Source organism: Sinocyclocheilus grahami, unplaced genomic scaffold, assembly GCF_001515645.1.
Source record: "Sinocyclocheilus grahami isolate Dianchi unplaced genomic scaffold, SAMN03320097.WGS_v1.1 scaffold476.1, whole genome shotgun sequence".
In the NCBI taxonomy this organism is placed as follows: domain Eukaryota; kingdom Metazoa; phylum Chordata; class Actinopteri; order Cypriniformes; family Cyprinidae; genus Sinocyclocheilus; species Sinocyclocheilus grahami.
The window spans coordinates 678954-695908 of NW_015505655.1; the positions used below are offsets into that span (position 1 = coordinate 678954).

Here is a 16955-nt window from a genome sequence, read left to right on the forward strand (position 1 = left end):
CAGTATGCAAAAAAAAACATATATAAAAAAGTATAAAAACAAATAAAACCGCGCAAAACAATATTTGCATGTGCAAAAACATATCTGATATCATGGGATCAGGTTTTTCTTTTCTTCCTTTTTAATTTTACCTTTTAAAAATGTATTTATTTATTTGTTTATTTAAAGAATTTTCAATCAAAAACATAAAAAAACAAATCAAAAAGTGCGAAAAAAGATAAACCAGTTCAAAAAATATATCTGATGCTTTTCTTTTCCTGTTTTAAATTTTAAAAAAATATATTTATTTTATTTATTTATTTTACATTTCTAATAACTAAGTAATATCAATTAATTAAATAAACAATTAAATGTGTTGTGTCTTATTAACTTTGTCTGAATTTAACTGCTTTGCATACTTTAATTGCGCTTTTACTTTAACTTGTTTATTTGCTTTATATTTCCAATTATTTCTATTTGCGTTGCTCACATTCTTACTTAAATTACTATTGTACTCTTATTTGCTGTACTTCCTTGCTTTGCATACTTTCTTAACAAAGCTCTCTCAGTAAAAGATCTAAATGTATTAGTTTATCAGTGCTTCCGGATCATTTTTTGTGTCAGTCTCTGCTCACCTGGTTCTTCAGAGTCTGTCCGAGACTTTGAAACTCACAGCAGTGAAGCTTTGGAAGTGATGAAACATATTTAGCGTTTTCAGAGACGGCCAGAAGCATGAGCCAAAAGAAATTCATTTGGTTTTTACGGCCATAGGCTGACTCGACTTTATAGTGCCAAGTGTGGTTGGCCCACAGCAGTGTACTGTAAAAACCAGGTGTTTGTGTTTAGATGCCAAACTCCTGTCTCTCATGTGAAGATGATGGTACGTCAGTATTTATAGAACTGACTCCCATAATGACGTTTCCACCTGGTCCTCTCTGCTCATATTCATGTGGTAGCTTAGGTGTTTTACATTGTGTTAACACATTGCTATATAGTTGCTAGAGTGATCTGGGAGGTTGCCAGGGTGTTGCTATGTGGTTACTGAGGTGTTTTGCGGTTGTTAGGGTATTTTAAGAGGTTTCCAGGGTATTGCTGTGTTTGCGAAGGTGTTCTGCTGTACACATTATGTTAACACGTTGCTATGCAGTTGCTAGGGTCTTGCAGAAAGTTGGCAGGGTGTTGCTATGTGGTTACTGAGGCATTTTGCGGTTGTTAGGGTATTTTAAGAGGTTTCCAGGGTCTTGCTGTGTTTGCTAAGGTGTTCTGCTTTACACATTATGCTAACACGTTGCTAAGGTATTCGGCTATACATGTTGATAGGGTGTTCTGGGTGATATCAAGGGCGTTGCTAAGTAGACATATTAGACATTGCTGTACAGTTGCTGGGATGTTCTGGGAGGTTGCCAGGGCATAGTAGTGTGGTTGCTAGAGTGTTCTGGAGGGTTGACAAGGTGTTGCTATGTGATTGCTAGGGTATTCTGGGAGGTTGCCAGGGTGTCCCAATGTGGCTGCTAAGAAGCAATGTGATTGCAAGGGTGTTCTGGGAGGTTGCCAGGGTGTTGCTATGTGGTTACTAAGATGTTCTGCTGTGCACATTACATTATCACATTGCTATGCATTTGCTGAGGGTGTTGCGGTGTCGTTTCTTAGGTGTTCTGCTAGGGTTGCTAGGGTGCTCTGGGTGGTTGTTAGGTTGTTTATTGTCCCAAGAGTCTCTGTGATAGTCTAAAGCTGAATGCACAAAGCACTTTGAGGTGTTTTTCATTGAGTTGTCTTAGGCAAGAACTGCAGTGTAATCAGATAACAATCCAAAACCTGTTATTTCCTTCTTAAGAAAAAGAAACATCAATAGGTGTTCTTAAGAAAATATTTGAGAACTTCTTAAGAATTAAAAAGAACTTCCATTCCAGAACAAACTTATTATCATTTAGCTTAAGAATTTTCTTAATTTCTATCTTGAAGATCTTTGTGAATCTGAGCCCTTGAGCTGAATCTGTATTGAACAGTTTCTTGAGTGTCTTTGTGCTCTGCCGCTCCAGTCAACATTTGTTTGCAGGGAAATCATCATCGTTCATCATGACTGGAGCTGATGACTGTCTGTGTGCACAGTTATTGACTTAGTATCTTGAGATATTAATTAACTGACAGGAGTAATTTGTGCAGGTACAGACAGACTGCAGTGTGAAATATGACCCAGACTGGCCCACCAAAACAGACCATACAGTACATACAAACATATATTTATAATATACAGTGGGTACGGAAAGTATTCAGACCCCCTTAAATTTGTCACTCTTTGTTATATTGCAGCCATTTGCTAAAATCATTAGTTATTTTTTTTTCCTCATTAATGTACACACAGCACCCCATATTGACAGAAAAACACAGAATTGTTGACATTTTTGCAGATTTATTAAAAAAGAAAAACTGAAATATCACATGGTCCTAAGTATTCAGACCCTTTGCTCAGTATTTAGTAGAAGCACCCTTTTGATCTAATACAGCCATGAGTCTTTTTGGGAAAGATGCAACAAGTTTTTCACACCTGGATTTGGGGATCCTCTGCCATTCCTCCTTGCAGATCCTCTCCAGTTCTGTCAGGTTGGATGGTAAACGTTGGTGGACAGCCATTTTTAGGTCTCTCCAGAGATGCTCAATTGGGTTTAAGTCAGGGCTCTGGCTGGGCCATTCAAGAACTGTTGTATTGTTGTTATTATTATTATTATTATTCATGATATACAATGTATCCAATCATTTTTCTTCTGCTCACCAAGGCTGCATTTATTTGATCAAAATACAGTAAAACAGTTTGAAAGAACATAATTCAATTGCACTTTTGATTAATTTCATGCAGCCTTGCTGAATAAAAGTATTAATTTGACGCCTACACAAATGTATACACAAGGTTAATAGTGGTTAGTTATTGTAATGTTAATTTTATAGTTTTAACATTGCAGAATCTTTCCAAGTACACTCTGTATTAGGGATGGGTATCGTTAAGGTTTTAACGGTATTACTACTTTTACCGATACTGCTTATCGATTCTGTACTTTAACGGTATTCTTATCGGTACTTTTAGTTTTTTTTATATCAGTATATAACAAATTAAGATCTGAATTAACATTGCTTTATATTCTGAAATGTAAGATAAATATTTAATGAAATGAATATAAAACATCAATTTGTAAATGCACCAGTGTGCAGGCATTGTTAGTGTTTTATACTGTACATAAGATAAGATACAGTAAGAACATGAACAAAGAAACAAAGTAAAACAAACTGACAAAAACAATAAAACAAATATACAAATGAAGGTCTACTAACATTACTGTTCAGGCAAGTAATTACAGTAATTACAAGTAATTAAGTATTACAAGTAAATTAAGTAATTACAGTTTTCACTGTATGTATTGATAGGTTAATGCTTATTAAAGCTATGTAATTCAGATTAAGAGCTGTGAGGGATTTTGTCTTTGCAGTTTGTTGTTTGATTAACTGATGGCCCAAGCGCCAATCTGTCACTTTAAGACAATATATTGACACACATCGGATTTTCTCCCAACTGTTCCCATCCACTTAAGACCAAGCCGGCCATTTGGACATATTTTGTGTGTATTTGATCATTTGGATGCGCCCGAAGCTCAAAATATAATTAACTTGTCCGTTTTGGAGCACGCCACGTACACACATTTCAGCCTGGGGAACAGCGTCTCTTGTGCGGATTGTGCTTTCAACGTTTTATTATCAAACATGTCCTGCAATTTAGCAACAGTGTAAGACGGCCTTTTTTCAACAATCACCGATTGTGCTGATTCTGACTTTAAGTTTGGGTTTTAGGGAGGAACGAATGTGCACCGCTGTGAAGGGGAAAAAGTTGCGCTAGAAGAAATGTGGCTATAATCCTTAAAAGCCTAAATCGAAATAAAAAATTTTAATTAGCTTAATAAAACAGCCACAGGCCTAAAGTGTAAGCAGACGTTTGAATGTTTAGTTCTCTCCTCTATCATAATTAAGCAGGGCTTTCATGTTGCGTGTGCTGAAGCTCCTCCGGACGAGCGCGATCTCGCTTCTGAATTTCGAATAGCAAAAATGCATCATAGAAAAATGTTTGAATATCATTGCATATAAAAACAGCTGGCGACTCTGGTAAGATAGTATTTGCAAGATAATGTACTGTATATATAGTATCAAACATGTCCTGCAATTTAGCAACAGTGTAAGACGGCCTTTTTTCAACAATCACCGATTGTGCTGATTCTGACTTTAAGTTTGGGTTTTAGGGAGGAACGAATGCGCACCGCTGTGAAGGGAAAAAAGTTGCGCTAGAAGAAATGTGGCTATAATCCTTAAAAGCCTAAATCGAAATAAAAAAATTGAATTAGCTTAATAAAACAGCCACAGGCCTAAAGTGTAAGCAGACGTTTGAATGTTTAGTTCTCTCCTCTATCATAATTAAGCAGGGCTTTCATGTTGCGTGTGCTGAAGCTCCTCCGCACGAGCGCGATCTCGCTTCTGAATTTCGAATAGCAAAAATGCATCATAGAAAAATGTTTGAATATCATTGCATATAAAAACAGCTGGCGACTCTGGTAAGATAGTATTTGCAAGATAATGTACTGTATATATAGCAAAAATAAATATATGTGTGTTTTCTTAATTTCTCTAGTACCGATAGCAGAACCGTTAACGTCAGAGCTTATCGATACTCCGGTCTTTCATAATTTAGCCCTGGGACCGATTAAATACCGGGTTTCGGTACCCATCCCTACTCTGTATCCAGAGGTTGAGTCTGTTCACTGTTTTGAAAGTGTATTACTGGACACACAAACACGCGTGTGTGATGATCCACAGGCGTCTGTAGGACCAGTTGTCAGGATTATATTGTTTGGTTGGGTTTGTCTCTCTGTGTGGGTGAGCAGCAGATTTACGGTTTGCTGTCTTTAGGGGGAAGAGAGGGGTAGATGGGAAAGGGCACAGTGAGTGTGTCTGCAACAGTCCGACAGAGATAGACACGCATGCTGGTATACACTGCAGCTCATTATGTGCACTATAAAAAATGATTTGTAGATTTGAAGTTGTCAATAAATAAAAAAAGATCACTGCAGTACATTTGACAAGAAAATACAATTTCAGTCTTTCATAATTTCACATTTAATTCAGTGTTACTTGACGATTCTTTGTGATTCTTTGTGAAATTTACTAGCAATTTCAGAGTGAAAATGGTTGCAACCTGTGTACTAATACAGTAAATGCACAGCTTGAATGCACTACACTGTAAAAAAAAAAAAAATCTGTAAAATGTACAGTAAAAAATGGCGAACCTTACCGTAAAAAGTACAGTAGCAGCATTTTAGGTTTTATGGATTGAACTTAAATTTACAGTTAAAAAATGATTAACTGATATACTGTAATGTTCATATACCAACCAACAATACGAAACATCATCATGGTAACACACAACACTAAAATAACACAATAAACATAAATTTAACAACATAATGTGCATAACTGAGAAGAAACAAAGTTAGTTCAATTTTAAAAAAAGTGTCACACAGGGATTTCTGGGAATGTTGATTTACATTTTTTACTGTAAACTATTGTTCTTTTTTACTTCGAAAAACTAAGTTTAGTAGTAGTTTACTGTACAATAACATGAAATGTCCCATTAGATCTGTTACAGTAATGAAACTGAGTGTTAAATAGTTAAACAGGTGTTTACCGCAGCATTTTACCGTTAAAATTACGATTAAGCACAAAAAACTCCCTAACACTTCTTCTTGTCCATTATCACCTGTGTAACACCGTCTTACTCTACTAACGCGCAACATAACTGTATCTGCACTATATCTGACCTTAAATTACCTTGATTGTTTTACTCATTTGTATCTGGTGTTTTAGTGAATCAGTTTGCATTTAAAGGGGTCCTATTATGCTTTTTCACTTTTTCAACTTTAGTTAGTCTGTAATGTTGCTGTGTTTGAAAAATAATGTGTTTTTCAATCAACCTAGTATGAGAGCCTGTTCTAGTACACCCCCAAAACAAAATCAAGACTTTGTAAAAGAGCATAATAGGACCCCTTTAATTTACGTTCTTACTAGATCATTTTTGCCCCTTTGAGCTTTTAAAAAATGATTTACCGCCGTACTACTTTAGCTTGCTTGTGTATGTTATTGATATAGACAGAATGAACCTTGGCTGAGTAGATGTCCACTGCTCCGGGTGTGTGTTCACAGTTTGTGTGTGTTCACTGCTGTGTGTGTGCACTTTGGATGGGTAAATGCAGAGCACTAATTCCGAGTATGGGTCACCATACTTGGCCACATGTCACTTTCACTTCACTTCACTTCACTTATTGAATTTGTTGCAAATTAAAGAAAAATACACACACAATCTAGGTTTTACTGTTGTGTACTGTTGGGTTTCTGCAGACAAAAAAATGGAAAGCTTTTCCAAAATTTTCCACTGAAGAAAACATTAGACCAAAGTTAGACCAAACCTTAAGACTGTACAACAGCTTTGTTGTTACTCAAGCCACATTAAATATGACATCTACCCACGCATGCACTCTTTTAGAGTGGGAAAGTAAACGTAAGTGCGATGTGTAAGAGTATCCGGACATGCACAGACATGACTGATGTGTGTTTGTAGCGCGCGTGTGTGTGTTCTGCATGTGCTGTCGCATGTCCCGTAAGTCCTAGGAATGTGTGCATGCGATGTGTATCCTGATCCCACAGGGAGAGAGAGCGGGAGATATCAGCACATGACCCTCTGAGAGCAGAGACAAACTGATGGAGAGACAGTATAGAGCAGTGGATGTGGAGAGGAACATTTGCAACTTGCACAATTAAATATGAGATAACATGAGATGAAGCTGTGCATCCAGTCACACGTGTCTGCTGTCATATCAGTGTTTCACAGAACAGAAGATAGTAATCATAGTCAAACAGAGCAAGAGATGGTATCAGTGCTAAAACATGTGTAGTGTCAGATCATGAACCCGCACCTCTCTCTGCGTCTGTTTTTGGCTCTTTGTCTGTTTTTCTTTTAGGATCAGGTCTGGTATTTGAGAGGTTCAAATTGAACTTTTCTACTTCATTAATACATGTTTCTGATCTTATTGTGTATGATTCATCAGTGCAGGTCATTCCAGGAAAATCTTTGTACTCTTTTATCAAAATATAAGAACTTTCTTCACCTCTGACACAACTTTCCTCAGCCACTCTGTCCAAAGATTTATCATCCAGTCGAGTCCCATACAACTTTGTTTTTCACTTTCTACCATTTTAATCAGAAATATGTCACATTGCATAAGTAAAATTGGTTGTGAGTGCTGTTTCATGTTAACTAAAAAAATTACAAACAAAGAATAAATAAATAAATAAATAAATTAGAAATGTTCTCTTGGCAACCAGCTAAAATAAAACAGGTGTAAGTAAGTACTAAAATTATAAAACTGAAATTAAAATAAATGAAAGCTAAATAGACATTTTAAATAGAAACTAATAAAAATGACAAAAGCACATAACAAAATGTTTAAAACTTAAACTAAAATTAAAATGAAAACTGAAAATATAAAAATGTGATAATTAGCCATGACCGATACTTAAAATCCAAATAAATCTGAAACGACTTTCCTTCCTTTTTCACCAGAGAAAAAAATCAATCAATCTGAAGCTGAAATAAAATCAACTTAATAAATATAAAATGAAAAACTTAAACAAATAGTAGAAATGTTACCTTAGCTACTAACTGAAATAAAACAGGTTTAACTTGAAGTATTAAAATTACTAAAACTGAAAAAAATAAATAATAGTAAATAAAGGCTAAATAGAAATAATAAAACAAACTAATAAAAAAAATGTTTTTTATTCAAAACAAATTAAAATGAAAATATAAAAATAAAAGCTAATTCAAAATATTAATAAATTAAAACAATATTAAAATAACACTGGAACCTACAGAACTATCCAAAATAAAACTCATTCTGTCATTGGATCATCACTGATTACTCATATTGTCCGGATTTAAAGTCATGTTCATGGCAAATATCCTCTCTTTATTAAAAGGCCTTAAAGTAGACTTAGAATGGCATTCGCAGCCCATTTGACATGTGTGATGTCACATTGTTATGAGTGAAACAGAATAATGTAGTTTGATCCACTGGGAAATGATTGAATTGTGAAAAGTGGGTGTTACAATTGAGTCAAGTGGTTGAGGAACATTGTGCATAAAGTTGTTTAGACATTTTTGACACATTTTTGACATTTTTCTCTTTAGAATAACATTCGCTGGTTAATCATGCACAAAATCAGCTAAAAGAAAGTAAATAGGGCCAGTTTTGATTTCATTTTGAAGACATTTTCTATAAAGCTCAATGACTGCTTACTGCAGACTTTCTCCATTACGCGCTGAGTGTTAGTGTGCCAAAACAAAGCCCACGGTTCAGCGCTGGTGTATATACTGATGACGTGTCCCCTAATTCACCCTCTTCCTGGGCTTGCAACAATATGAGTTTATGATGTTCTTGGCACAGTTGAGACGTGCTGTTTTCCTTTCTGAGCTTGTCTTCCCGGAGAAGCGCCACGCTCCAGTATTTGCAGACCTCGGCTTAACTGGTGGCCCGTACTTATACGTTAGTCTCTTTTCATTTGGCTTCCGTCCTGTTGGTGAGAAGCGGGTTTAGACTCAGAAAGGAGGATGACGAGGTTCCCGAACTGCCGCACAAAGTAGTGATGTCACGTTATTTAAAGTGTTGGTCAAAACGCTTGACTGCGCTGAAGTTATTTACAGGACGGATCTCACGGAAAAGATTCCCTTCGCTTGTTACTCCATCATCGCCGTGATTTCAGGCCTGCTTTGGAGGGAAGATTTATGGCGGCGTGGTTGGCCGTCTGTAATCAAAGCCTGACTGGTTTTAACCAGACCTGAACACTTTAAGCATGTCGCATCATAGCTGCAATAATGCAACAAACTCCAGTTAGACGTGTTTAGTTTTCTCAGAAATAAGCTTTTCTGTTTATGTGAGAGGGGTTTGTGGGGGTGTATGCGTGACTAACAAGTTCACAGCGAGTAGACGGGTCTCTTCCTGTGACCCTCAGCATCGGGGGTCGTTCTGGTCGTGACCTCCTGTCTACTTCCTCCATCCATCCCTGGCTCTTCTCCTCGGCTCTCTTCTGACCCGCTCGTCTGGTTCTCAAGCTCCGCTGACAGGTAGTTTAATGCTTATATCCTGCTGCCCCTTGAAGTCGGTGGCCGTCTGGATTTTTAACGCTTAGCTGCTCGTTTCCGGGACTTTCTGGGGCCTTAAACTCTGAACAATACCACACACAGGCAAACCACTCACCTCATTATCGGACCAGTCACCTCATTATTATTATTTAATTTATATAAAATGTATTTTGTTATGATTTACTGTTATTAATTCATTCATTTAAAAAAAATTATAAAGAAGACATGAAGTTTGAAGACCTAAATTGTTTATTTATTTAAAAAAGAATAGCTACATGCCATTTAATTTAAATGTTAATTTAATCTTTTTAAAATTAATTTTTAAAAAAAATCCAGAATTGTATTAATTCATTAAAAATAGGACATAAAAATCATAAAAAGACATGAAGACCTGATATTATGTTTAAATAATTGACGGCTGCATGCCATTTTCTTTTAATTTAAATGATATTTACATTTTTAAATATGATTTTTCTTCTTTAATATTATATTTATATTTTATATTACATCCATGGCCGTAGCCAGCTATGAGGTCACCTCGGTAAATGTTTCATGTTCAAAAATAAAATTTGTTCTCTAAATGACTAATTTGCTGTTTAGAACTCCTCATATGAGTGTCTGCATGTATAATTAAGTTTAGACAGTTTGCAAGAATGTTTAGCAGCCTGTTGCGTGTTGCCAGATCCAGCTATTATAAGCGTCTTTGGACTTGTCTTTTCCACTTAATTTGACACTTTAGAAAGTTGCAGTTTAGGGTTGGCGTTATCTTTATCTTATCTTATTCATGAAAATGTGAAAAAAATTTGCTTTATTTTTTTCGGTTTTTATTTGTTTGTCATAGCAATATCTGGCAACATGGCATCGCCGGCATTTAAACTGAAATTAATCAAAAAAGCCCACGGACATGCTATTGCTGAAAGGATTCCACAGAAACATTATCAATGCTATTAAAACCAGTAGCAATTAACACTACACTCTTAAAAATAAAGGTGCTTCACAGTGATGCCATAGAAGAACCTTTTTGTCTAAATGGTTCTATAAAGAACCTTTAACATCTGAAGAACCTTTCTGTTTCACAAAAGGTTCTTTGTGGCGAAAGAAGGTTCTTCAGATTATAAAAAGGTAAGAAAGAGATGGTTCTTTAAAGAACCTTTGACTGAATGGTTCTTTGTGGAACCAAAAATGGTTCTTCTATGGCATCACTTGAAAAACCTTTTGAAGCACCTTTATTTTTAAGAGTGTAGTACACAGATCTGTAGAACAAGTAGGTTACAGAATGAAATGAAATATGCAAATCTATGCTATTTCATTCAGTATAGTAGTTACACTTTCACAAAGTCATGTTAAAAACATTCATAAGAGCACAAGACAACGTTATCATCAGGACTGAAATAGATTGATTTTGCATTTGCTCCAGATTAACGTCCAGAGCTGTTGTGTAACATGAGGTTTGATTTCCTTTTTAGTTTTTTTTTTCCTATTGTATAAATAAGAGTTTGGTATTTAATTTTGCCATCAACATTATTTGAAACAGACTTTGTTTTCTGATGCGGTCGCGCTGAAAGCTGACCAATAAGGCCCATTTTGTTTTTGCTCAAGTTATCATCAGGACTGAAATAGATTGATTTTGCATTTGCTCCAGATTAACGTCCAGAGCTGTTGTGCAACATGAGGTTTGATTTCCTTTTTAGTTTTTTTTTTCCTATTGTATAAATAAGAGTTTGGTATTTAATTTTGCCATCAACATTATTTGAAACAGACTTTGTTTTCTGATGCGGTCGCGCTGAAAGCTGACCAATAAGGCCCATTTTGTTTTTGCTCATTTTATTGTTGTGCTGAGCCTTTATTACACACATTCTTTGAGATTCATGCAAAGCATAAAGATGCATTGTGAGCATGAAGGCTGAGACATCTGATCATGTCATCATCATATCTTCAGATCCTTGTTTTCTGTCGGTGTGTGTTGTCAGGTGTGTTGGCGAGGCCGTCCTCCAGTTTAATTAAAAACCGAGGCACATGCGTATCTTGGGTGGGAGCGAGTGGAGATCTCGGCACCTCATCTGATGCCGCTGCCATCACCTCAGCTCTGCCATACCGCAGCTGGCCGCATTCTTCCCTCACAGCGCCTCGCTGCCTCTCTAAGCCCTTTTAAATGAAGTACCTCGCAGATTGGAGCCGCCGCAGATATCTGAGGATTAGTAGAACTATTGAACTCTTAGAATGAGTTTCTGAGTGTCGTGCCCCAGTGGAACTTGCTAAAAATAAACAATGCACAATCTACTACATGCTTTCTGTCATCTGATTTATAGTTTATAAATTTTTTTGCAGTAAAGGCCTTTTAGTAAAACTGTAAAAACGTCCATTCAAGCCATTTAAAGACGTGAATAAATTACTTTTGGGAAAGGAAATATTGGGAAAAAAGTTTAAATATGTAATTTCGATGGTTAATGATGAGTTTTAAGTGATAAATGGGTGATATTAGTAATATGACATTTATCTTTATTTTGAGAACACATTTTTTTGCAGTAAAGGCCTTTTAGTAAAACTGTAAAAACGTCCATTCAAGCCATTTAAAGACGTGAATAAATTACTTTTGGGAAATATTGGGAAAAAAGTTTAAATATGTAATTTTGATGGTTAATGATGAGTTTTAAGTGATAAATGGGTGATATTAGTAATATGACATTTATCTTTATTTTGAGAACAGTTTTGATGATGATTCTTAAAGGGATAGTTCACCTTCAGTTACTGGTCCCCATTGACTTTCATTGTATGTAAGTCAATGGGGACCAGCAACTGAAGGCGAACTATCCCTTAAAAGGCAGGGTAAGTGATTTCTGGTAGCCAATGTTGATATTTGAAATCACCAAAACAAACACGCCCCTACCCCAAAAGGGTCTTGCCCTTATTTTGATAGCTCCGTCCCACATATACGTACGCAACCCAGGCAATGATTAGTTCTGTGAAACAAAGCAAAACCAATGTTACACCGTGTCTACGGACGTGAGCGGTGCGGCGCAACAAATCCCCGACAGAAAACTGCTGCCAGGTTCTATTTATGACATGCTGACACAAATTTTTAAATGGTGTTCAACGGTCGTTTGAGCGCGTCCAGTGTAGGCAGACTTTAGCTGTTGTAGACACGGTGTTACTCACCTATCGAGAAGAAACAAAGCAACCTCGGCGTCCGATCGCAGGCCTCCGCTCCTTGAGTTCTCGCCAGCGCTGGAAAGCTGATCCGATATTGACACGGGTCCTACTTCTTGCCTTATCGTTCCGCAGATGTTTTCCTCTTTTGTTTTTTATCCGCCATCTCTATCTTTCGGTCGCTCGGCTCGGCTAATGTCCGTCCCATGCACTGAACGCGCTCTCCTCCACATCACGAGTAGACACGCCCCTTATTGCTGATTGGCTACAAGTTTGTTTTGCTATTCGGCCCGAATCAGTTTTCTAAAGCGTTTTTGGAAAATTACATACCCTACCTTTAAAGGGCTATGTTGTTCTTCAGAGATTAAAATAGTTATTGATGTTTGATTTAAGGTTCTTCAGATCAGTGTGTTGGTTCTTTTAAGCACCAGTACTTGGATGTTTTACTGAAGAACGAGAGAATGAAAAGCTCTTGTGGTACTGAAGTAGTTTCTGTGTTCTGGGTTTTTGGTCTGGTCTGGTTTGAATGGGTGTCCCAGGCTGCAGGTGGGCTGTTTGTTCTCAGTTTCCACTAATCAGATCTGGATTTGTTTCCTGAAGTCTTGTCATGCTTATCACAGCCCACACACACCTGTTTGGCAGGACTAATGCTGTGTGCAAGTCAAGAGAATCACATGTTTAGGGAGCCTGTTTGTTTCTGAATGACCCTCATCTGTCCCAGTGGATGACATTTAAATTCCACCCTGTAATTCCTGCTGAATATTCTGTTTCCCATGCAGATATGTCACGTTACAGAAGTCCATGAAGTAATTCAGGTCTCAGGCTACATATCGACCACTTTAGAAAGAGGAAGTTGTCATGTTCTCTCATCTAGATGTTTATAAAGCTGCTGTTTCCCACAGTGCTGTGTGTGTTGTGTGAGAGAAATGTGGGGATTTACTGCTGATAGTAAGCATACATGTATGTTGTTTATGGCTCACAAGCAACGTTGACACTTTAATCTAGAATTAAATCGATGTGATGTTTGTGTGACTTCAAGCATGGCTCATCCAATCAGAATTTAGGATTTTTTTTTTAATCGACAGAAGAAATGTGCAACTTGTGTGTTCTGCATGTTGTGTTGTTATCCATTTACAGAGATCTGTGCATGACTGTGTTACGATTCTTTAGCTGCTGTGTGTGTGTGTGTGTGTGTGTGTGTGTGTGTGTGTGTGTGTGTGTGTGTGTGTGTGTGTGTGTGTGTGTGTGCGTGCGTGTGTGTCTGCGTGCATGCGTGTGTGCTTGGACAGGCTGAGATCCGGGGACTGAAGGCAGTGGACTGTAGCAGTGAATTTCTTCAGCACTGTAACCTCCAGACCAGACTTATTTACTTCCCCTATTACTGTGCTTTGTCATGCATACTACACACACACACACACACACACACACGCTTACTACTTACTGTGCTGTACTGTACTGTACTATATACTGCCTGCTATATACAAACTTTAGCTGTTACATGATGCAATCTTGTATACATGTAATTCAGCAAGTAGGTATCATAAAGTTATTTTGCATTGTAATCCTATTTAGTGTAAAAATGGCAACCTTTGGCAGTCTGATTAAATAATCAAGATATAGATAATTTTACATATCTATGTATATGTACAGTACACTTATATAACCATATAATATATATAACATCAGCATTATTTTTATTAATGATAATAATTTAATTAATTATTAATAATTATTTAAATTATTAAAGACATTTTTAAGAATCATTAAAGCAAAAAAATTATTAATTGTCACAATTCACTATGTTGCATGTTTAATTCAGTGAGGCATTCGGTTATAATAATTTAAAAAGTAAAATCTTCCTTTTCTGGCTAAAGTCCTGGAACGTGTTGTTTTGGCGCAATTACATTCTTATTTGTCATTAAACAACCTTTTAGAGCCTTTCCAATCTGGGTTTAGGCCGGGGCACAGTACTGAGACCGCTTTGGTTCACGTTATGAACAACCTCCTGGACTCAGCTGACTCTAGTGCCTCTACTATTTTGGTTTTGTTAGACCTGAGTGCAGCATTTCACACAGTATGTCACTCTATATTACTTGATAGACTAAAGAGTTGGCTCGGTATCTCTGGCACTGTGCTTGAATGGGTCAGATCCTACCTTACAAATAGATCGCAGTTTGTTGTTCTGGGAAATAACAAATGAGATATTAGTCAGGTCCAATATGGTGTCCCTCAGGGTTCTGTTTTGGGGCCCATACTATTTAGCATTTATATGCTTCCTCTGGGACAAATCATTAGAAAACATGGTCTTGGGTATCATTTTTATGCTGACGATACCCAAATATACATCAGTTCAAAGTCCGGTGTTACAGTTTGTTCTGCAGTCCTTTCTGAATGTTTGCAGGACATAAAAGTATGGATGCTTCACAACTTTCTAAAATTAAATAGCTCTAAGACTGAGGTTCTTCTTGTTGGCACACCAGCAGCCATCCGCAAATGTAGCAGTTTTAATCTGACACTGGATAACAGCTCTGTACTGCCGTCTATACAAGCTCGTAACCTTGGTGTGATATTTGATGTTAATTTGACATTGCAGGCTCACGTTAGGAGTGTTACTAAATCAGCATTTTTATCATCTCAGAAATATTGCTAGGATTAGGCCTTTCCTTTCTACACCTGATACTGTTTTTATCACTTCAAGAATTGATTACTGCTATTCTCTCTACATTGGTTTATCAGCAAAATCTATCAAACGGCTACAATATATTCAGAACTCAGCAGCACGTGTTCTCACTCACACAGCCTCACAGCAGCACATCAGTGGCGTCCACTGTAACAAGCACTGGCTTCCAGTTCAATCGTGTATTGAGTTTAAAACGTTTGTTTTAACCTTTAAAGCTGTGTATGAATTGGCTCCTTTTTATGTTTGTGATTTAGTTACCCCTTACATGCCTTCTCGTCCTCTTCGCTCTGCTGATTCTCTTCTTCTTTATCAGCCCCACTCCAGATTAAAAACTATGGGACAGAGAGCCTTCTCTCGTGCTGCTCCGAGGCTATGGAATGCGCTTCCTTTGAAAATTCGAAGTGCTCCTACACTAAGTACTTTTAAGAACCTGTTGAAAACCCACCTCTTTAAAATTGCTTATCATGATTAAGCTGTTGATTAGGGTTTTTATTTGATTTATTTTGCTGTTTTATATTGTATCATTGTATTTTGTATTTTAATTGTTTTTTACATTGTTGTAGCGCTTTGGGTGTGAGAAAAACACATTATAAATAAAATGTATTATTATTATTATTATTATTAAAATAAAATTAATAACATTTAAATAGTTATTACTATTACTATTATTAACAATAATAACAATTTGTATTATTAAATGAATTAAAATGAATTTTTTATTCTTTTGCCAACTGGATGCAGATCCACCTGCAGATCTACAGAAACACACGGCTGGCTGTGTTCAGGCCTCAGGGCCTGTAGTGTAATTATATATTCCCAGCTCTCCATCATCATAATGGGAGTAATAACGTGGCTTTATCTGCGGATCTTGAACGCACCTGCAGGTTGTTTCATGGCTGAATTGGAGTTTACTGACAGCTGTGACGCTCTTGAGGCCACTGCTGGGATGTTCCTGCCAAAATTCCTCTTACCTTTCTGATAGGAATGTTGTGCTGCAAAGAGCAAAACACATTTCACCCTCTGACACTCTCATTTAATGGGCTGTGCTTAGAATGGCACACTACTTATACAGATTCTGTGGATTGTGGTGGGCAGTATGCACATTTTTTGTATGCATTGAAAAAATACCTGGATGAGCTATGACATTTGCAGTGCACACACTTTCCAGATACTACATTGCATGATGCTGTCTGTGCGCTCAACTTGACCTTCCAGATCCAGTTATGATGAATGAACCAGAAGTAATCAGCTCTGATTATTATCTCCTTCTTGACTGATTATTTCACTGAACATACAAAAGCATTTTTACACAAAACTGAAGTTATACAAAAAAGTAATTATTTTTGTTAATTATTTTAATTAATTATATTTTATTAGTAGTGTTGTTGTTGTTAATTATAATAATAAAAATGTAATTATTAATTATTATTTAAATAAATAAATAATTATTAAAGCAAACAATAATTAATTGTCAAATAACTTCACTATGTTGTATGTTTAATATGTGCACACCTTTTAATTATTTTTATTTTTTTTCATTTTGAAAGTACACAACATACAGTGTATATATACTTAACACAAGAGGCTGTGCTATACGGCGAATATAATCACAACTGAATATAAGGTATTGAATATGACTGTACAATAAAGTTAAACCATTCTGCTTTGTGCAGCTGGAATGTTGTATCAGCATTCAGTCTGTGATCTGATATTGTAGTAAGCAGTATGCTAGTTTAGTTTTCCATTTTTAACAAAGCCAAAAGCCAAACATGAGTACAGTCAGTTGTTCAGAGCACATTTGCAGTGGTCTAACAGCCTGTGCTAACTAAATAGTGTATTGTGTGTGTGTGTGTGTGTGTGTGTGTTGTTCTCTGTGTCCAAAGACGGCTTACATCTGGATTAGAGGCTTTCTCATGCATG

General features: G+C 36.6%; 1 protein-coding gene across 1 annotated transcript in view; it reads left to right on the plus strand.

The window, feature by feature from the left end:
- The window catches only part of LOC107553663 (coronin-7-like), a 164739-nt gene that overhangs the window by 131457 nt on the left and 16327 nt on the right, over window positions 1-16955 (plus strand). The window lies entirely within an intron of this gene.